The sequence below is a fragment of the Marmota marmota genome, unplaced genomic scaffold (genome assembly GCF_001458135.2).
Source record: "Marmota marmota marmota unplaced genomic scaffold, marMar, whole genome shotgun sequence".
Classification (NCBI taxonomy): Eukaryota; Metazoa; Chordata; class Mammalia; order Rodentia; family Sciuridae; genus Marmota; species Marmota marmota.
Genome location: NW_025999968.1, coordinates 4,836,993 through 4,860,020, shown reverse-complemented (window position 1 = coordinate 4,860,020; position 23,028 = coordinate 4,836,993). Strand labels below are relative to the sequence as shown.

The 23,028-nt window shown below is 36.0% G+C and overlaps 1 protein-coding gene and 1 long non-coding RNA gene across 17 annotated transcripts in view; one reads left to right on the top strand and one right to left on the bottom strand.

Moving 5' to 3' along the window:
• The window catches only part of Zbtb20 (zinc finger and BTB domain containing 20), an 809,739-nt gene that overhangs the window by 612,505 nt on the left and 174,206 nt on the right, over positions 1 to 23,028 (bottom strand). The gene's annotated exons all lie outside the window — the stretch shown is intronic.
• LOC125617019 lies at positions 3,166 to 11,991 on the top strand. The gene is made up of 2 exons (XR_007347878.1): positions 3,166 to 3,215; positions 11,876 to 11,991. It is a non-coding gene; the product is annotated as an uncharacterized LOC125617019 (long non-coding RNA).

The window sequence follows — 23,028 nt, the reverse complement described above, 5'->3', positions numbered from 1 at the left end:
ATATATATATATATATATATATATATAAAATATATCATCCTTCAACTAGTGAATGCACTTTCTTCTCAGCAGCACATGTATCCTTCTCTAAAATGGACCATATATTATGCCACAAAGCAATTCTTAGCAATATAAAAAGTAGAGATACTACCCTGCATTCTATCAGATCATAATGGAATAAAATTAGAAACCAATGATAAAATAAAAAATAAAAGCTATTCCAACCCCTGGAGATTAAAGAATATGCTACTGAATGAACAATGGGTTGGCAAAAGACATCAAGGAGGAGATTAAAAATATCTTAGAGGTGAATAAGAACACAAATAAAACATATTGAAATCTCTGGGACACTCTGAAGGCAGTACTAAGAGGAATGTTCATTGCATGGAGTTCATTCCTTAAAAGAAGAAAAAGTCAAAAAAATAAATGACTTAACATTACATATCAAAACCCTAGAAAAAGAAGAACAAATCAACACCAAAAACAGTAGAAGACAGGAAATAATTAAAATCAGAGCTAAAATCAATGAAATTGAAACAAAAGAAACAATTAAAAAAATTGACTAAACAAAAAGTTGGTTCTTTGAAAAATTAAATAAAATTGGCAAACCCTTAGCCATACTAAGGAAGAGAAGGAGAGAGAAAACTCAAATTACTAACATATCTGATGAAAAGGGAAATATCACAACAGATACTACAGAAATACAGAAGATAATCAGAAATTATTTTGAAAACTTGTACTCTAATAAAATAGAAAATATCAAAGACATTGATAAATTTCTAGAGTCATATGATTTGCCCACATTGAATCAGGATAATATACACAATTTAAACACATCAATTTCAAGTGATGAAATAGAAGACACCATCAGAAGCCTACCAATCAAGAAAAGCCCAGGACCTGATGAATACACAGCCCAGTTCTATAAGACCTTTAAAAAAGAACTGATATGAATACTCTTCAATTTATTTCAGGAAATAAAAAAAGAAAGAACACTTCCAAACTCATTCTATGAGGCCAATATCACTCTGATTCCAAAACCAGGCAAAGATACATCAAAGAAAGAAAACTTCAGACCAATATCTCTAATGAACATAAATGCAAAATTCTCCATAGAATTCTGGCAAATCAAATGCAAAAGCATATCAAAAAACAGTACACCCGGATCAAGTGGGGTTCATCCCAGAGATGAAAGGTTGGTTCAACATACAGAAATCAATAAATGTAATTCATCTCATCAATAGATTTAAAGATAAGAATCACATGATCATCTCAATAGATGCAGAAAAAAACATTTGACAAAATACAGCACCCCTTTATGTTCAGAACACTAGAAAAACTAGGGATAACAGGAACATATGTCAACATCATAAAAGCTATCTACGCTAAGTCCCAGCCAACATCATTCTAAATGGAGAAAAATTGAAAGCATTTCCTCTAAAAACTGGAACAAGACAGGAATGCCCTCTTTCACCACTTCTGTTTAACATAGTTCTTGAAACATTGACCAGAGAAATTAAGACTGATGAAAGAAATTAAAGGGATACAGATAGGTAAAGAAGAACTCAAATTAGCACTATTTGCCAATGATATGATTATATACCTAAAAGACCCCAAAATTTCCATCAGAAAACTTCTAGAACTAGTAAATGAATTCAGCAAAGTAGCAGAATACAAAATCAACACCCATAAATCAGGGCATTCCTGTATAACAATAACAACTCCTTTGAAAGGGAAATAAGGAAAACTACTCCATTTACAATAGCCTAAAAAAAAAAGTAAAGTACTTGGGAATTAACTTAATGAAAGAAGTGAAAGACCTCTACAACAAAAACTACAGAATGCTAAAGAAAGAAATTAAATAAGACCTTAGAAGATAGAAAAATCTACCTTGTTTGTGGATAGGCAGAATTAATGTTATCAAAATGACCATACTTCCAAAAGCACTATAGAGATTTAATGCAATACCAATCAAAATCCCAATGTCATTCCCAATAGAAATAGAAAAGTCAGTCATGAAATTCATCTGGAAAAATAAGAGACCCAGAATAGCTAAAGAAATCCTTAGCAAGAAGAGTGAAGCAGGTGGCATCACTATACCAGACCTTAAATTATACTACAGTGCAATAGTAAAAAAAAAAAAAAAAAAAAAAACATCATGGTATCAGCACTAAAATAGACTTATAGACCAATGGTACAGAATAGAGAACACAGATACTAACCCACAAAATTACAATTATCTTTTATTAGACAAAGGTGCCAAAAACATACATTGGAGAAAAGAGAGCCTTTTCAACAAATGGTGCTGGAAAATTTGGAAATCCATATGCAACAATATGAAATTAAATCCTTATCTCTTACCCTGCACAAAACTCAACTCAAAGTGGAATAAGAACCTAGGAATTAAACCATCTAGTAGAAGAAAAAGTAGGCCCTAATCTTCATCATGTCAGATTAGGTCCCAACTTCCCTAATAAGACTCCTATAGCATAAGAATTAAAATCAAGAATCAATAAATGGGGTGGATTCAAACTAAAAAGTTTCTTCTCAGCAAAAGAAACAATCTGTGAGGTAAATAGAGAGTCTACATCTTAGGAGCAAATTTTTACCCCTCACACATCAGATAGAGCACTACTCTCTAGGGTATATAAAGAACTCAAAAATCTGAACACCAAAAAAAAATAATAATAACCCAATCAATAAATAGGCCAAGGACCTGAAAAGACACTTCTCAGAAGAGGATATACAATCAATCAACAAGTATATGAAAAAATGTTCAACATCTCTAGCAATTAGAGAAATGCAAATCAACTCTAAGATTTCATCTCACTCCAGTGAGAATGGCAGTTATTAAGAATACAAACAATAAGTGTAGGTGAGGATGTGGGGAAAAAGGCACACTCATGCAATTCTGGTGGTATTGCAAATTGGTGCAGCCAATATGGAAAGCAGTATGGAGAATCCTTGGAAAACTGGTAATGGGACCACCATTTGACCCAGTTTTCCCACTCCTTGGTCTAACTCAAAGGACTTTAAATCAGCATACTATAGTGACACAGCTATATCAATGTTTATAGCAGCACAATTCATAATAGCTAAACTGTGGAACCAATCTAGATGCCCTTCAGAAGATTAATGGATAAAGAAAATGTGGTCTATATACGTAATGAAATATTATTCAGCATTAAAAGAGGATAAAATCATGGCATTTGCAGGTAAATAAATGGAGTTGGAGAATATAATGCTAAGTGAAGTTAGTCAATCCCCCCAAACCTAATGTTTTCTCTGATTTAAGGCTGCTGATTCATAATGTGGTGGGAGTGGGGCATGGAAGGATTAGATGAACTCTAGATAGAGCAAATGGGAAAAGGGGAGAGTGGGAAGGGTGGGGGGATGGGAGTAGGAAAGATGGTGGAATGAGATGGACATCATTGCCCTAAGTACATGTATGAAGACACAAATGCTGTAACTCTATTTGTGTACAACCAGATATGAAAAATTGTGCTCTTTATGTATAAAATGAATTGTAATGCATTCTGCTATCATATATAACAAATGAAAAAAAAATGAAGAAAAAATATGGATAAAATAAAGAGAAATAAAGACATTGTCAGATGAAGGAGAATGAAGAAAATCTGTTGCCAGGAGACCTCCCTTAAAAGATTTGCTAAAGGAAGTTCTCCAGACAGAAGGAAAAAGAAACCACAAGGAAACTTAAACTTCATCTATTCCTCCCATGCTCTCCCTCCCTACCCCACTATGAGTCAGCCTCCTTATATCAGAAAAAAACATTCAGCATTTTTTTTGGGGGGGGGATTGGCTAACGTGGGGCGAGAGATGGGAGGGAAAGGGAGGGGGCAGGGGATTAGTAAGGATGGTGGAATGTGATGGACATCATAATCCAAAGTACATGTATGAAGACATGAATTGGTGTCAACATACTTTATATACAACCAGAAATATGAAAAGTTATACTATATATGTGTAATAAGAATTGTACTGCATGCTGCTGTCTTTTATTTTTTAAAAATATCAATAAAAAATACAAAGCAAAAAAAAAATAAAAGTATAAACCTTGACTACAAAAAAAGGTTTCACAGAACTTGAGGTTTCATTAAACATTAAGAATAAGGAAAGAGGAGATAGCGACGCAGGGATACAGCGCTGCAGTTTCTGCCAGCCGTGCAAGCACAGTACTCAGGGCTGAATTCTGGGTTCGAGACGGGGGAAGGAAGCGGTCCATCTCGGTTCTCCACACTGGTCAGACCACAGAGGAGGCCAGCAGCCACCATGTTGGAAAGCTGACGTCACCATACCTGTTTTCGACTGACCGCAGCTCATTCAGCCATAGAACAGGTAATTTCAGGCTGCAATTCGCCTGCGGCTTGCAGACAGATTGCTAGGGTTCAGTGCCTGGGTGCTTCTTAGAACCTGATCTTATCGGAGCAAACATCGAGCGCGGGGCGGCCGAGTTCCGGCTCCCGGAACCGTCCCGGAACCGCCCTGGCCCAGGGCTGCGGAGCCTGCGGAGGCTGCTTCTTGGACCCTGCTCCTATCAGAGCATACACCAAGCACTAAGCGGCCGAATTCCGGCTCCCGGAACTGAGCCCGCGGGGACTGCTTCTTGGAGCCTACTCTTATCGGAGCTTACACCGAGCACGGAGCGGCCGAGTTCCGGCTCCCGGAACTTCCCTGGCCCGGGGCTAGGAGCCCGTGGAAACTGCTTCTCGGTCCGGGTCCTGCTGAGGGCCGGTCAGGACTCACCCGTTGCTTTGGTTGCCCGGCAAGGGGAACGAAATGCTGCCATTCGCATAGGATACCAACATGGCAGAGATCTGATGTCATCAGAAAGCGGCGGAGGAGAGAACTTCATCAATACCAGCGGCGACAGAAACAGTTGGTCTCCTGGTAGGGGGGGTGAGGCACAGACACCCGAGTCTCCTCAATTTGTCGTCGAGCCAGAGGGGAGGAGCCGGGCCGCCGCCAGCGCCCGGAGCAGGCCCAGCGGCTCGCCAGCGTGGTGACCGCGTGACCCCAATTGGAGAGGGGGCGGAGCGGAGCCGCCACCCGCACCCGCAAGGTGGGCAGACCCGCGACCCAGTGGTACATGGGCGTGGTAGGAGGGGCAGGGCAGAGCCGCCGTTCGCGCTTGCAAGGTAAACAGACCTGTGACAGCCTGGCGGGTCAGGCCCAGTGGCCTGCCAGTGTGGTACACACGTCACCCCAACTGGAGTAGGGGCAGAGCAGATCCTTCTCCCACGCCCGGATCAGGCCCTGCCGGTGTGGTGGTCACGTGACCCCAATTGGAGTGGGGGCGGAGCGGAACCGCCACCCGTGCCCGCAGGGTGAGCAGACCTGTGACCAACCTGCAGATCAGGCCCAGGGGTCCGCAGGCGTGGTAGGAGGGGCAGGGCAGATCCGCCGCCCGCGCCTCCAAGGTAGGCAGACCTACAACAGACCGGCGGATCAGGCCCAGGAGCCTGCCGGCGTGGTACACACACCACCCTAATTGGAGTAGGGGCAGAGCAGAGTCGCCGCCCGTGCCAGGAACAGGCCCAGCGTCCTGCAGGCGGGGTAGTCACGACACCCCAATTGGAGTAGGGGCAGAGCAGAGCCTCCACCCGTGCCCGAAAGGTGGGCAGATCTGCGACCGACCAGCGGGACAGGCCCAGTGGCCTGCCGGTACGACAGACACGTCACCCCATTTGGAGTAGGGGCAGAGTAGAGCCGCCGCCCGCGCCTGCAGGGTAGGCAAACCTGCAACCGACCGGCGGATCAGGCCCGGTGGCCTGCCGGCGTGGTACACTCGTCACCCCAATTGGAGTAGGGGCAGAACAGAGCCGCCGCCAGCGCCCAGAACAGGCCCAGTGACCTGCCGGCGTGGTAGCCACGACACCCCAATTGGAATAAGGAGAGAGCAGAGCCGCCGCCCGCACCTGCAGGAAAGATACGCAAGCAGTATGAAAAGACAAGGAAAGAAAGGACCACAAGCAATGCAGGTCAACGCAACTTTAGAAGAGGTAACAGCTGCAGCAGATGGAATGTCAGATAAAGAATTCAGGATATACATGCTTCAGATGATCTGGAGTATCAAGGAAGACATTAAACAGCAAAATCAGACAATGAAAGATCACTTCGACAATGAATTACGCAAACAAATCCAGGAAGCAAAGGATCAACTATACAGGGAGATAGAGGTTATAAAAAACAAACAAACAGAAATCCTAGAAATGCAGGAAGCAATAAACCAACTTAAAAACTCAATGGAGAATACTACCAGCAGAGTAGAACACTTAGAAGATAGAACATCAGACAATGAAGACAAAGTATTTCAACTGGAAAAGAACATAGACAGCTCAGCAAGACTGTTAAGAAACCATGAGCAGAACATCCAAGAAATATGGGATAACATTAAGAGACCAAACTTAAGAGTCATTGGGATACAGGAAGGTACAGAGCTCCAAACCAAAGGAATGAGCAGTCTATTCAATGAAATAATACGAGAAAACTTCCCAGACTTGAAGAATGAGACAGAATCCCAAATCCTAGAAGCCTACAGGACGCCGAATGTGCAAAATCATAAGAGATCCACACCTAGACACATTATAATGAAGATGCCCAACATACAGAATAAGGAGAGAATTTTAAAAGCTACAAGAGAAAGGAAGCAGATTACATTTAGGGGTAAGCCAATCAGGATAACAGCTGATCTTTCAACACAGACTCTGAAAGCTAGAAGATCCTGGAATAACATATTTCAAACACTGAAAGAAAATGGGTTCCAACCAAGAATTGTGTATCCAGCGAAATTAAGCTTCAGGATGGAAGATGAAATTAAAACCTTCCACGATAAACAAAAGTTTAAAGAATTCGCAGCTAGAAAACCATCTCTTCAAAACATCCTCGCCAAAGCATTACAGGAAGAGGAAATGGAAAATAACAATGAAAACCAACAGTGGGAGGTAGGACAGTAAAGGGGGGGAAAATAATCAAAGAGGAAAACAAACCATGTTTAGTAACAGAAATAAACAAATATGGCTGGAAGAACAACCCATATCTCAATAATAACCCTAAATGTTAATGGCTTAAACTCACCAATTAAGAGACACAGGCTAGTAGAATGGATCACAAAACAAGACCCAACAATATGCTGCCTACAGGAGACGCATTTGATAGGAAAAGACATACATAGGCTGAAGGTGAAAGGTTGGGAAAAATCATATCACTCATATGGACTTCGGAAACAAGCAGGAGTGTCCATACTCATATCAAATAAAATAGATTTCAAGCCAAAGTTAATCAAAAGGGATAAAGAGGGACACTACATACTGCTTAAGGGAACCATACACCAACAAGACATAACAATCATAAATATTTATGCCCCAAACAATGGTGCAGCTATGTTCGTCAAACAAACTCTTCTCAAGTTCAAGAGTCTAATAGACCACCATACCATAATCATGGGAGACTTCAACACACCTCTCTCGCCACTGGACAGATCTTCCAAACAAAAGTTGAATAAGGAAACTATAGAACTCAATAACACTATTAATAACCTAGACCTAATTGACATATATAGAGTATACCACCCAACATCAAGCAGTTACACTTTTTTCTCAGCAGCACATGGATCCTTCTCAAAAATAGATCATATATTATGTCACAGGGCAACTCTTAGACAATATAAAGGAGTAGAGATAATACCATGCATCTTATCTGATCATAATGGAATGAAACTGAAAATCAACGATAAAAGAAGGAAGGAAAAAGCATACATCACTTGGAGAATGAACAATAGGTTACTGAATGATCAATGGGTTATAGAAGACATCAAGGAGGAAATTAAAAAATTCTTAGAGATAAATGAAAACACAGACACAACATATCGGAATCTATGGGACACATTGAAAGCAGTTCTAAGAGGAAAATTCATTGCTTGGAGTTCATTCCTTAAAAAAAGAAAAAACCAACAAATAAATGATCTCATACTTCATCTCAAAATCCTTGAAAAAGAAGAGCAAAACAACAGCAAAAGAAGTAGAAGGCAAGAAATAATTAAAATCAGAGCTGAAATTAATGAAATCGAAACAAAAGAAACAATTGAAAAAATTGACAAAACTAAAAGTTGGTTCTTTGAAAAAATAAACAAAATCGACAGACCCTTAGCGATGCTAGCGAAGAGAAGAAGAGAGAGAACTCAAATTACTAGCATACGGGATGAAAAAGGCAATATCACAACAGACACTTCAGAAATACAGAAGATAATCAAAAACTATTTTGAATCCTTATACTCCAATAAATTAGAAGATAGTGAAGGCATAGATAAATTTCTTAAGTCATATGATCTGCCCAGATTGAGTCAGGAGGATATAGACAACCTAAACAGACCAATATCAATTGAGGAAATAGAAGAAACCATCAAAAGACTACCAACTAAGAAAAGCCCAGGACCGGATGGGTATACAGCAGAGTTTTACAAAACCTTTAAAGAGGAACTAATACCAATACTTTTCAAGCTACTTCAGGAAATAGAAAAAGAGGGAGAACTTCCAAATTCATTCTACGAGGCCAACATCACCCTGATACCTAAACCAGACAAAGACACTTCAAAGAAAGAAAACTACAGACCAATATCTCTAATGAACCTAGATGCAAAAATCCTCAATAAAATTCTGGCGAATCGGATACAAAAACATATCAAAAAAATTGTACACCATGATCAAGTAGGATTCATCCCTGGGATGCAAGGCTGGTTCAATATACGGAAATCAATAAATGTTATTCACCACATCAATAGACTTAAAAATAAGAACCATATGATCATCTCGATAGATGCGGAAAAAGCATTCGACAAAGTACAGCATCCCTTTATGTTCAAAACTCTAGAAAAACTAGGGATAACAGGAACATACCTCAATATTGTAAAAGCAATCTATGCTAAGCCTCAGGCTAGCATCATTCTGAATGGAGAAAAACTGAAGGCATTCCCTCTAAAATCTGGAACAAGACAGGGATGCCCTCTCTCTCCACTTCTGTTCAACATAGTTCTCGAAACACTGGCCAGAGCAATTAGACAGACGAAAGAAATTAAAGGCATCAAAATAGGAAAAGAAGAACTTAAATTATCACTATTTGCAGATGATATGATTCTATACCTAGCAGACCCAAAAGGCTCTACAAAGAAACTATTAGAGCTAATAAATGAATTCAGCAAAGTGGCAGGATATAAAATCAACACGCATAAATCAAAGGCATTCCTGTATATCAGCGACAAATCCTCTGAAATGGAAATGAGGACAACCACTCCATTCACAATATCTTCAAAAAAAATAAAATACTTGGGAATCAACCTAACAAAAGAGGTGAAAGACTTATACAATGAAAACTACAGAACCCTAAAGAGAGAAATAGAAGAAGATCTTAGAAGATGGAAAAATATACCCTGTTCATGGATAGGCAGAACTAACATCATCAAAATGGCGATATTACCAAAAGTTCTCTATAGGTTTAATGCAATGCCAATCAAAATCCCAACGGCATTTCTTGTAGAAATAGAGAAAGCAATCATGAAATTCATATGGAAAAATAAAAGACCCAGAATAGCAAAAACAATGCTAAGCAGGAAGTGTGAATCAGGCGGTATAGCGATACCAGACTTCAAACTATACTACAGAGCAATAGTAACAAAAACAGCATGGTACTGGTACCAAAACAGGCGGGTGGACCAATGGTACAGAATAGAGGACACAGAAACCAATCCACAAAACTACAACTATCTTATATTTGATAAAGGGGCTAAAAGCATGCAATGGAGGAAGGATAGCATCTTCAACAAATGGTGCTGGGAAAACTGGAAATCCATATGCAACAAAATGAAACTGAATCCCTTTCTCTCGCCATGCACAAAAGTTAATTCAAAATGGATCAAGGAGCTTGATATCAAATCAGAGACACGCCGTCTGATAGAAGAAAAAGTTGGCTACGATCTACATACTGTGGGGTCGGGCTCCAAATTCCTCAATAGGACACCCATAGCACAAAAGTTAATAACTAGAATCAACAAATGGGACTTACTCAAACTAAAAAGTTTTTTCTCAGCAAAAGAAACAATAAGAGAGGTAAATAGGGAGCCTACACCCTGGGAACAAATCTTTACTCCTCACACTTCAGATAGAGCCCTAATATCCAGAGTATACAAAGAACTCAAAAAATTAGACAATAAGAGAACAAACAACCCAATCAACAAATGGGCCAAGGACCTGAACAGACACTTCTCAGAGGAGGACATACAGTCAATCAACAAGTACATGAAAAAATGCTCACCATCTCTAGCTGTCAGAGAAATGCAAATCAAAACCACCCTAAGATACCATCTCACTCCAGTAAGATTGGCAGCCATTATGAAGTCAAACAACAACAAGTGCTGGCGAGGATGTGGGGAAAAGGGTACACTTGTACATTGCTGGTGGGACTGCAAATTGGTGCAGCCAATTTGGAAAGCAGTATGGAGATTTCTTGGAAAGCTGGGAATGGAGCCACCATTTGACCCAGCTATTCCCCTTCTTGGTCTATTCCCTAAAGACCTAAAAAGAGCATGCTACAGGGACACTGCTACATCGATGTTCATAGCAGCACAATTCACAATAGCAAGACTGTGGAACCAACCTAGATGCCCTTCAATAGACGAATGGATAAAAAAAATGTGGCATTTATACACAATGGAGTATTACTCTGCATTAAAAAATGACAAAATCATAGAATTTACAGGGAAATGGATGGCATTAGAGCAGATTATGCTAAGTGAAGCTAGCCAATCCCTAAAAAACAAATGCCAAATGTCTTCTTTGATATAAGGAGAGTAACTAAGAACAGAGTAGGGACGAAGAGCAGGAGAAGAAGATTAACATTTAACAGGGATGAGAGGTGGGAGGGAAAGGGAGAGAGAAGGGAAATTGCATGGTAATGGAAGGAGACCCTCAGGGTTATACAGTGGAGGGGGTAGAGAGAGAGGAGGGGAGGGGAGGGGAGAGGTGGGGAAGTGGGATGGTGGAGGATGGGAAAGGCAGCGGAGCACAACAGATACTAGTATGGCAATATGTAAATCAATGGATGTGTAACTGATGTGATTCTGCAATCTGTGTATGGGGTGAAGGTGGGAGTTCATAACCCACTTGAATCAAAGTGTGGAATATGATATGTCAAGAAATTTGTAATGTTTTGAACAACCCACAATAAAAAATTTTAAAAAAAAAGAATAAGGAAAGAGCAAAAGGAATAAAATAACATAATAAAAAAATAATATAATAAAAATATCACATGAGTAAACATAAAAAAAATCTTTTCTTGAGTTCTTTAAAATGTTTTGACAATTTAAAATAAAAAATTATAGCATGATCTAATGGGGTTTTCAATGTATATAGATACAACATAGAAAACAACTCTAATGTAAAATTGGGATGGAAAAAGGACCTACATGGTGATGAAATTTGTGTATTCTACTTAAAGTGATAAAAAAATGTGTATTCTACTTAAAGTGATAAAATATTTATAGTGAACACTATAAAAAGTTAGGTACATATATTTCAACTTTAGAACAACTCCTAAGGCAAAAAATCTATACAAAGAGAAAGAGTCAAAAGCATAATAGATAAATTTAAATGGAATAATAAAAAATATTCAAATACATTAAAACAAAGCATGAAATGGTAAATAGAATGAAAAACAGAAGGCACAAACAGAAAACAAAAATATAAAATTGTAAACGTAAATTCAAACATAGCAATAACAACTTTAAATGCAAATTGTCTGAGCATACCAATTAAATACAGAGATTGTTGGGATAGATTAAAAAATTATCCAACTTATAGATAACCAGGTAAATTAATGGAGTTGGAAAGTATCATGCTAAGTGAAGTAAGCCAATCCCACAAAACCAAAGGCCAAATGTTCTCTCTGATAAGTGGATGCTGATCCATGAGGGGGAAGCATAGGTAGAATGGAGGAACTTTGGAATGGGCAAAAAGGGAGAGGAAGAGAGGGGACAGAGGGTGGGAAAGATGGTGGATTTAGATGGACATCATTACCCTAGGTACATGTGTATGACTGCACATATGGTATAACTCTGCATCTTATACTACCAAAGAAATGAAAAGCTGTGTTCTATATGTGTACAATGAACTGAAATGAATTCTGCTGTCATGTATAACTAATTAGAACAAATGAAGAAAAAAAAGATTGAGTGATCTGGGGTAGAATGAAATTAAAGTGGGTAGAATAGAAAATGTGCATGTGCAACACCCTTAGGGTAAATATTATCTTATGAAATTATTTGTTTCAATTATATATGACTATATGAGTACTGTCATGCTTTAAATGTATTTCTCTTTGTATATTTTTATGAAAATGTTTGAAAACTAATGTCAAAAAGGACATCTCTCTAACCACTCTAATAGTTTCTCCACAGGAATATTATGGACTCTAGGGCTAGTCAAGTCTTCTTTCTAATGAATCCACCATTCATTTCAGGACAGAATGTCATCTTTTACCGCCATCACTCAATTCCTGTAGTGCTTCCTGCCCACTGTGACAACGACACATTTTAAATGCTATGTAGGAAAGAATGAAATCACCTTCTAAAGAGAATATCAGTCCATAGATAAAAGGTTACTACCTATGAGAGGCAAATGTTTCCAAGTATCCTTTTGTATCCAGAGATTGTCTTACAAGTTGAAATGGAGGTCAGCTTCCTAGGCCCTCATCTGACATGAGTACACTGCTCTAACTACTTGTTCTGCAAATTGTCTTCTTTCCTAGCACCCATCAATCTGATACTAAATTCATTGGCAAATGAAATCAAAAGTACACAACATACATTGCTATTAATGGAGTTCATGCATATCACCCCCCACACAAGTACTAAAAATGGACTCATCTTTGAGTGTCTTCACACAATTATCTGCTTTTCAATACACAGAATTTTAGGAGGGAGGTTTTCCTTAAAGCTACAAAAACATTTACTTGAAAAAAACTCCCACTTCAAAGAAAAGCTTTAGGAATTTTTACCATCAATTTATGTTGATTGAGTATTTACATTAGATCCTCTGTTCTAGAGATAAGATCCAATAAGAAGAATCCCCAATTTCTAGTCTAAAGAATTTATTTCTTAATATTTTGTTAAAGTCCAGAGATTTCTTAATTGGTGTGACTTATTTTGTGTGACAGCAATAATTATTTCACAGGTTCACAGTACATTATCTACCATCTTCATCCATAGAATCTGGGAAGAGTGTGTGTGTGTGTGTATGTGTGTGTGTGTGTGGCAAGGGGGCAGGGAGAGAATGATATGTGAATTCCTAAATGTAGACAAAATTAGCTGGTAACTTTTTATTGGACCACAATATTTACACCTGCACTTGAATGGGGTAATATACTTCACTCAGAGCAGAAGAGTTTCTTATGGATTTCAAAAACTCTCTCTCAAGTTTAAAATAATAGATATTTTGATGATACTGAGAGAATAGCCTGAACTGATAAATTACCTAAAATTGTTAACACTGTACTTACATTTTTTTTCACATGTAAACTCACTCATTCCTGGATAGCTTGGGAAAATTTATATATAACCAAGATTTCAGATGATTAAAACTTAAAATTTATAATACTCTGAATTAGTCAGCTATTTTCATGCCAGAACTCCTCTAAGAGAAACTGATTTCTCACTTTTCTAGTAATCCCTAATGACAAAGATGGACAAGCAAACCTTGAAGATGAGTTTTTAAGACATGTAATCACACAGATTATTTAAGGTAAATTTCAAACATATTTACTGAATAAAATGTAAAGATTTTTAAAAATAGACATGAAGGAAGGAAGAAAAAGGAATAGAGTATATCATACAGTATGTTTAAATACTAAAAATGAAGAAACAAACACAAGAGAAAAGACCATTTTTTAAATGCAGATTCTTTAAATGAGGAAAGAAAGGCCACATAACTGTGGAAGAGGTGGGGATGCACGTTGTAAAAATTCAGTTAAATTTATCCAAAGGAAGAAAGAAAAGCTGTTAGATACAGGTAAATTAAATAAAGAAAGAAGAAAAATTAATAAAGACCAATTTGCAAGGGACACTGATAGTAAATGTTTTTTTTTTCTTCTATTTTTTGATGTTATTGTTTTTGTTTGACAACGTGGATAAATCAGCTAGTAACAAGTAGGGAAATTCAAGCATTAGTTTTACTAAATTATAAATGAAAACAATATGCAAGTGCGCATGCGCACACACACGCCCATGTAAAACAAAAACATTAAGGAATTTCCCATGCTTCATACATATTTTAAAGTGTACAAAATGATAGGTTCTAGATTAAAAACAGTGACAAATACAAAAGTACTTTATTAATAAGCTAAATGCATATGAATCATTAGCATCAAGTGGGCATTGATCAAATGTAAAACTGTGCCCTAGATGGCTAACCTGTCTTTTAAAACGGCCATTTTCATGAAATAATGAAAGACTGGCACTGTGACCAAACCACAAAAAGGGGTGGGGTTTAGAAAAAGTCTTTTTAACCAAAGGCAAACAATGGGAATATGTGTAAAATACTCATTTATTTTTTGTTGAATATCCCTGAGAAGCTTATGCCTACTTGATAAATGAAGCCTCTCACATCTGTTTCTTGTGAAACTAAATAAGCATCTGTAAATGCAGTAACAAAGATACATAAAATATTCAGATTTTCAAAATGTTTTAATTGCATAGTAAATATGACCAAAATTTTTGAGACATAGAATATATTTTAATAAGCATGAAACTGTGTTAGATATAGAAAATAAAATACCAAGAGTAAAGGTGTAAAAGATAAATAAGTTCTTTATTAATGTTTAACTATGGAATTTAAAGTGTCATGTGAACATCCTTTGGATTTTAGTAAGCACTATCTCTTCAGATAGAAAAACATCAAAGCACAGCATCATGGAAACGTAAAAAGTGGGAAAGGCTCTCCATGTACTACAGATTAAGAAACTGAGATTCAAGGAAGATTAATAATACAAAAACATCACAGAAACTTTATAGCTTTACAAATCATAACCAATGGCACCATAGAGTTCCCCTGTGGGCATGTGTTGAGTATTATATATCACTAGTGAAACAGAACATAAGACTATGTATTTAAATATAACCTCTGAAACATAGCTTAAAAACAATAATTATAGTATATTTCCTATAAATATCTCCATGTGTTGTGGCTTTAAAGATATCTAAAACACTAGGCATCATAAGTATTTTGGCTCTACCTTGAGAATGTCCAATGTTTAATGGATACCAGGGAAAATGACTGCTAAGGACATACTGAAGAAATGTCAAATATATAGTAAGAAAATCAGTAAAGCTTGATGCTATGAAAAAAAGAACACATTTCAAAATGGAGAAGTCTGCAAGGTCAAATGCTCCATGAGGTCTCAATGAGTTCTTGGATATAGAAAGGGGTAAACTGGTGAATGCATTGGGGGTGGAAATGAAAATAGAGTATAAATACCTCCTTGGAGACATTTGAATGCATAAAGGAAAAAGAGAGATGTAGTAGCTAATAGCATTTTCTGTCTGTATGGATAACACTAAAACTCACCAGCTGAGTCATTCATGATTCTGTCATCATCTTCTACATCTATTTGATCATTATGTAATGTAGATTATATTTTCAAACTATTGAATTATCATTCTAAATGCATCCTCTGATGCTCACCAAGAGTGATGGCATAAAATCCAAGCTTGTTAGCATAGGATTTATGGCCTTTTGTAATATGACCAACCATAGTAATTCAGTCTTACTTCTCACTTCTGCCTGACTCAGCAGCCATAGTGATAACTACATGCCATTTCTGAATAAGTCAGGATTTCATATTACTCTAGGCCTTAACATACATTTTTAACTTTTCCTAGAACTTTCTTTTCCAGTGCAACCATTTTCCTAACACCCTTGTACCTATTGAACTCTGACTCCTCTTCCAGTTTCCTTAAACCATTATATTCTCTTCTGAATACTTTCTTAATTCCCAAAGTAGAATCAATGTTCCCATAGTAACTTCTTTTTAGGCATTTGTTAAGGTATTAATACTTATAAAATCTCATGGTTTGAGATCCCTGCAGCCTTGTAGTTTCTTGAGATTAGATATCCTATATTTTTATTTGTATATTTTTAGGCTTGCCACATAGTAAGCACTTATGAATGTTTTTAAGTGAATGAAAGGATAGATTTGTTACTAAAGACATTATATAAATCCAAGGTCATAGGTAGTACATACATAATTGACTGTTGAGGTATCAAGTGATTTGTGAGTCACAGGTACATTTATTTACCTGAAAATGAAGATGAATCAAATTCTGATGTAAGAAATTCTACTGAATTACTTTCCAATGTGATGACTCTTCTCACTTACTGCAGCTTGTCCACATTTAAGAAGAATTACCTTAAAAAATACGTTGAATACAGGTAATATCTAAAGCTCTAAAAAGGATATGAAGATATATTTCCTGTTCCCATAGTTCATAATCTGACAGAGGAGTCAAGATTTTAGTGTTATTTGGACAAGTACGTTTTAAGTAGCAAATAGTATATGGAATGAACTTTTCTTAAATGGTTTAATTAATGTCCTAAAATAAGAAGATACAGGATTCAAAGTCAAGGAATCTTCTGACTTTAGAACAGGATGATTTTCTCCCCAATTTAAAATAGATTATTAGTGTCCACCTATTTAAAGATAGGATAAAGACCCCAAATAAAATTACTTTACCTATCTAATGTCCAATTAAAAATGTGTACAGCAATAAAAAATTAGAAATTAAAGACAAATAAGCAAATAAATAATTTCAAAAAATTTTCAATTTATGTATTTCAAGGTACAAAACAGTTTTGTTCTTTCTTATTGCTCTTCAGGAATGGATGGTTGATCAGAAGTTTAATGATTTTTCATGACTCATTGAAAATGTAGCTTGCTTTTATGTGCTTAATTCCAATCCTGGAAGTCTTTTTGGAGGATTTATTTGTTTTTATTTAACCATCAAACTGTGTATCTTTTAACATAAAACTTGAGAAGATTAAAATAGGGGTACAAAAAAATTCTGCAATTATCATCACTCTATTGGCACCTTAAAAATTAAAAGCAGCTAAATTTTCTGTGGTCAAACTGTATTCTAGTATCTTTTGCTCTTAGACAACAGTCTACACTAATGCCTGTCATCTTAGAGGATACCAAACAAAATTGATTGACTGACCAATATGTGATATTGGTCAATTTCTGAAAGTATAAGGCCAGCATTTATAATAAGAAATTCAATATTATCCATGGTCACACTTTTTTTACCATAATTTCTAGCCAGATTTCTCATAAACCTGGGAAGAAGAACTCAATGGAACTTCCCTTAGCTGTTCTCTTTTAAAACAAAAAAAAAAATAAAAGGCATCTGGTTTGCAGTAGGGTTGTAGACCTTGTAAGATTCCTGCATTTTGGTGTAATCAAATATTTACCAGAAGTCTAAAAATATTATTCAACTTTGAAAGGAATAAGCAAACCACACAGCTATCTAGTTCTGGAAACCAACAGAAAAACAATTACCTTAAGAGATAGCGTATGAGGCCATCCTTTTGCACCATAAAACAAGCAGTTCAGGAGGACAAGTCTGCGTTATAAGTCTTGGATTACTGTAATTGTTCTAATTGATGAATCTTCTTCAAGGAAAAAAGTGGGCTCCATTTCTGTTTTTAAAAATCCAGAGTGTCTTTAATAGTGCAACTAATGACAACCTTCCCGTTGTTCTCACTTAAGAGGAAACCCTATAATAAGAGCTTCCCAAAATGTCAAATAATACTTGTCTCATAACAGGGTTTCTTTGTTCATTCACCATGTCTCTTTTGATATGCACAGATAATAAAAGTTCATGTAAAACTAAAGGTAATATAGAGCAGAAGCCAACACTAATTCTGTATAAATATGTCTGATTAATAAGAATGCCATTGTTATGGTTATTTTGTAATGTCACGATTGTTAGGAGAACAGAGGATAGAATACTCTTACTCTGACTGTTTTTGTTCATCCTCTGTCATCCAACCAGTTTGAGAATTTTTGTTCAATGGGGGAAGTGAAGGATAGATTTTTTTTTTTTGTCCATTAACTATTTTGGTTGCATTAGTTCAAATCATAAGCTGTGAAACTAGCCTTAAATTCCGAAGAAAAAAAGTAAGAGTTTTAATATAAAATTAAACTATGCATTCATTAGAAAAACTGAATATGTGTTCCAGGCTTATTTTCTAGGCTCCCTTCTTCATATACACAATTATAATACTACCCTGGTGCTTTCTCATGATCATTTGAAAAATAAAATTTATCAGATTAGCACTAAGACCTGGGTGCCCCAGAAGTTTGATCTCTGTTTGGTTTAATGCCTTAAACATATGCAAGATTGTATTTGTGATTTAGTCCCCCAAAATTAAAAGGCCACCTTGGTGGAAGTAATAAGACAGTCCAGACTGAGTATACGGTTTATTATTGGAAAGGAAATATCAAACAAGTCATAGATAACAGCCTACATTCACTGAAAACAGCCTGATAGAGTTGGAAGAAAATTGTGAGGCTAGTAGATGTAGGTACTGTCATTACTTTGCTTTTCTCTTTAAATTCTTATCTTCTAGATCCTGGCCTTCCCCCTTGGGGCAGGATACAATATAAAAACTTAACAGTGGATCTTAAATTTAGCTGACATTTTTATATCCTTCACAACATACTCTTTAGATTGCACCCAAGAAGGAGATTATTAAGTAGTAGCAGGAGACCAGTTACGGGACCATTTTGATTGAATAAAAAACAGCACTGTGCTTCTGGCTGACAAACCAAACAACATTTATACAATCATTATAATCAATTTCATAAATAAAGGGCTATTAATGACTGGGAGAAAAAAGGAAAGAAATTATGCTTCTCCAAAGTCTCTGCATCCTCTCTCAAATCCCATATTACTTTCAGAAAGTGGTAGAAGCTGTGCACGGAAAGGAGTGTACTCAGCTGAGCTGAAGTGGCTTGTGAAACAGGTTCAATCCCTTAGAAGACAAAGATATATCTCTGTAATTATTTTAGCCTATTTTTTGTTGTAATGAACCAGAGTTCCATTTTGTTGAGGCTAGTACCACTCACAGCTCACATTTTTGTCTAAATTTTTTTTTCATCTTATAAAATAAATTTACATATTTTCAGACTCTCAATTCCTCCTATGTTTCATTTATGAATATAGCCATTCTTGATAGTAACTTTAATGTGAAATAGGTAGTAATTAATGTCCCAATCTGCTGGGTTAATCCCTTTCTACACTCTCTACAGAGAAGTTTAAGGTAAGTAACCGTTCACAGTCAATATTAGGTTTAATTATGCTTAACGAGACTTAGTGTCTCTGTTTACTAACTGCATTTAGGTGTGTGGATCCTAGATGAGTTTTCCCTTGGACTCATTCTGATTTGTTAATAGTGCCACTGTGTACCATACACTCAGTACTTAAATCTATAAAGCTGTTTCTGCAGAACAAAGCAAGTAAGGCACCTGTTTCAGTTCAGACACTATTAAAAACAAGTAAGTATAGTCTTAACACAACTGCAGCTTTCTTTGGGAAGGGAACTATCATTTTATACTTTTCAAACAGATCCACTTATGAGGCTAATTATTGCCTACATTCCAGATTCTGGGTATCTACAGCAGTCAAGATATGAAAGCAACCTAAGTGCCTACCGGCAGATGAACAAATAAAGAAAATGCAGTATACATACACAATGGAAAACAACTTTAAAAGGAAAGAAATGTAGTTTATACTGTTTCAAACTAAGTATAATCATCAGTTGTAATTATAACAAAGTATAGAGCATTAACATTTCTATAATATCCTGTAATAATCATTCAAATTATCATTTCAAGTACTAAGATCTAAAACTACTTCTGATAAGTCATTGTCATTGGTTTAGTCCTTTTTCTTTTTGGCCTAAAAATTCTCTATTAAAACTGCATTCAACTTTCTTGCAGAATATAGGGCAAAATTTTGTTTCCTCAGTGCTACTATAAAAACAAGCATTAAAAATATCCAAACATAGGAGCTGGGATTGTGACTCAGCAGTACAGCACTCACCTACCATATATAAGGCACAGGGTTAGATCCTCAGCACCCCATATAAATAAATGAAATAAAGGTATTGTGTCCACCTACAACTAAAAGAATATATATATATATATATTAACAAAAATATCCAAACATATAGGAAATCAAGTAGTGAATCAAGGAAAATTTAGTACACATCTTTTTAAAGAACCTCTCATTGCTGTTTTTGTTATGTGTATGTCCTGTGTACAGTTGATAATGTAGTTTCTCTAACTCTATTCATAGTCTAATCAATTCTGTAAACATTTATTTAGTACTTGATATAAGTTAAGCACAGAAAGAAAGAAAATATATCCCCTTTCCTCATCCAGGAAAACAAAGCAAAACCTAATTGTGACACCATATGGTGAGTGTATGCTTATGTGAGGAAATATTAAGGGCGCACTAGGAAAAGATCTGTTGATTCTGTATTAGAGGATAAACATGTCCTCAACTACAGAGTAGAACAAAACAAAATCATTAGAACAAAACAAAACCTGGCCATGGTAAGACAACAGCAGGATAACTATTGTAAACAAAGGCACTAAGTGTGGCAGCACACAGAATGTTTAAAAGAGCAAATTATTAAGAGGATAGAAGAAGCTATGTGCATAGGGAAAAAGGTAAGAACAGTTAGGAAGAGAGGTGAGAAGTTTGGAAGTTTGGACTAAAAAAGTAGATTTGGGACCAAATTAAGAATTTTCTATGTCATGCTGTATTAACTTTAAAGTAATATGAGGAATAAGAAAATGAGGGCTGGGTTGTAGCTCAGTGATAGAGTGCTTGCCTCAAAAGCGTGAGGCCCTGGGTTCAATCCTCAGCACTACATTAAATAAAAATAACGATATTATGTCCATCTACAACTAAAAAAAAATTAGAAAAAAAGAAATAGGAAAGAGTGGAAAAGTATCTTTAACAAATAAGGATGACCTCTATATAAATCCTGAAAATTATACTGAATTTGTCTAATCTGTTGATCTAGGAAAACTGTTTTCAAATTTCAACACTCCATAATATTAGTATTTAAAAGTTCTTACATTTAGAACAAAGAATTTGTTTGTTTCATGAGGGAAAAAAATCCTAAAATGTGTCTATCTAGAAGATTGGATGGTAACATAATGGGAGCTAAGGAAGACAAACCATTTTATTTATACCTCAGGGAATTCTAGGAAGTCTGAAAATGTTTAAATGTACTTGGTGAAATTAAAATTTATCTACACTTAATTACAGAAACTTTCTATTCTTTGAAAATCTTACCTTAGTATATCCTGAAATTACTTTTGCTTTAAGTTTGTTAAAATTAAATTTATGTAACTGACAAGTAAAAACATTATGTAGTTATGATGTAAAAAACAATGTTTTAGTATATGCATTATCTCACATACCATTTGTGTGGTGAGACTTGAATTCTCAGCAGTCTTCAAGTATATAACATTAACTATAATCATCATGATATACAATATATAATTTGAATTTTTTTCTCCTAACAGAAATTATGTTTTCTTTGATCAACGTTTCCTTCTTACTCCGTATTTCTGAGTTCAACATTTTTGGATTTCATATATGAGTGAGATCATGCAGTATTTGTCTTTCTGTGCCTGTCTTATTTCACTTACTGTAATGTCCTACTCATTCATGTTTGAAAAAGCATTTTAAATGACTATATTTCCTTCTTTTTAAAGCTCAATTGTATTAAAGTGTATATATTTATCACATTTTCTTTATCCATTCATCTCCTTATGGACACTTACGTTGCTTTCATATCTTGACTGTTGAGACTGATGTTGCAGTGAACATTGGAATGCAGATACCTCTTCCACATACTACTTTCATATCCTTTGGAAAACAACCTCTAGTTGTTTTCCATAATGGTTATACTATTTACAATCTCATTCACAATATACAATGGATCCTTTTTCTTTACACTCCCACCAACACTTCCACCTGGAAGATGACAGCTCACTGTAGTTTTAATTTACATTCTCCTGATGATTATTGATGTTGGGCATTTTTTATTTATCTTTTGACTATTTTTATGGCTTCTTTTAGAAATGTTTATTTATGTCCTTTGTCCATTTTAAAATCATTTACTGGTTATTGAGTTGTTTGAGTTACTTACTTATTTTGGATATTAATGCCTTATCATATATATAGTTTGCAAATACACTATCCTGTTCCTTAGGTTATGTCTTTAGTGTGCTGATTGCTTCCTTTGTTACTTTTACTTTTAGAAAAACAAAATACAAACATTTCTTTAAAACTCACAAATGAATGAGTTTAAAAGGAAAATAATGCAATCCAAACTATATAATCAGAAAAAGACTTTCTACTGTTTGTTTTAATAGTATTTTAGAAATGACTAAACATATGGACTATGATAAAATTTTATTCTTTTTGGAACATCAGTCACTCCCTTGTAACAATACACTGACATCCTTTTGGGGAGCAATTTCTTTCCTGTCCAGGGTATTCTGGATGCAATGGTAATTCCAGGTGCAAAGATAAAAATGGGAAAATTAGGTAGGTAAAATAGAGAACAGAGAAAAAGAATGAGCTCATGAGGTAAATGAAGAAAAATATAGTAAATTTATCAGAAAAATGTAAATAACTAGAAAGATATTCTTTAATTTAAAAAAAATTTCAGCTTTGTTCCAATTTAAATATTAATTAATTATTAATAGCTTTCTATATGCAGACACTGAATTCAGGATCTGCCGCAGTCTGGCTGGGCACAATCAGGAGCCACTTGTCAAAAGAAACTAACTTTATTTTTAGAACCACACACGCCAAACAAAACAGCCTCTCAGGAAAAATCCTCAGAGCCTCAACTGCCACCACCGGCTTTCCACAAGCCTCTC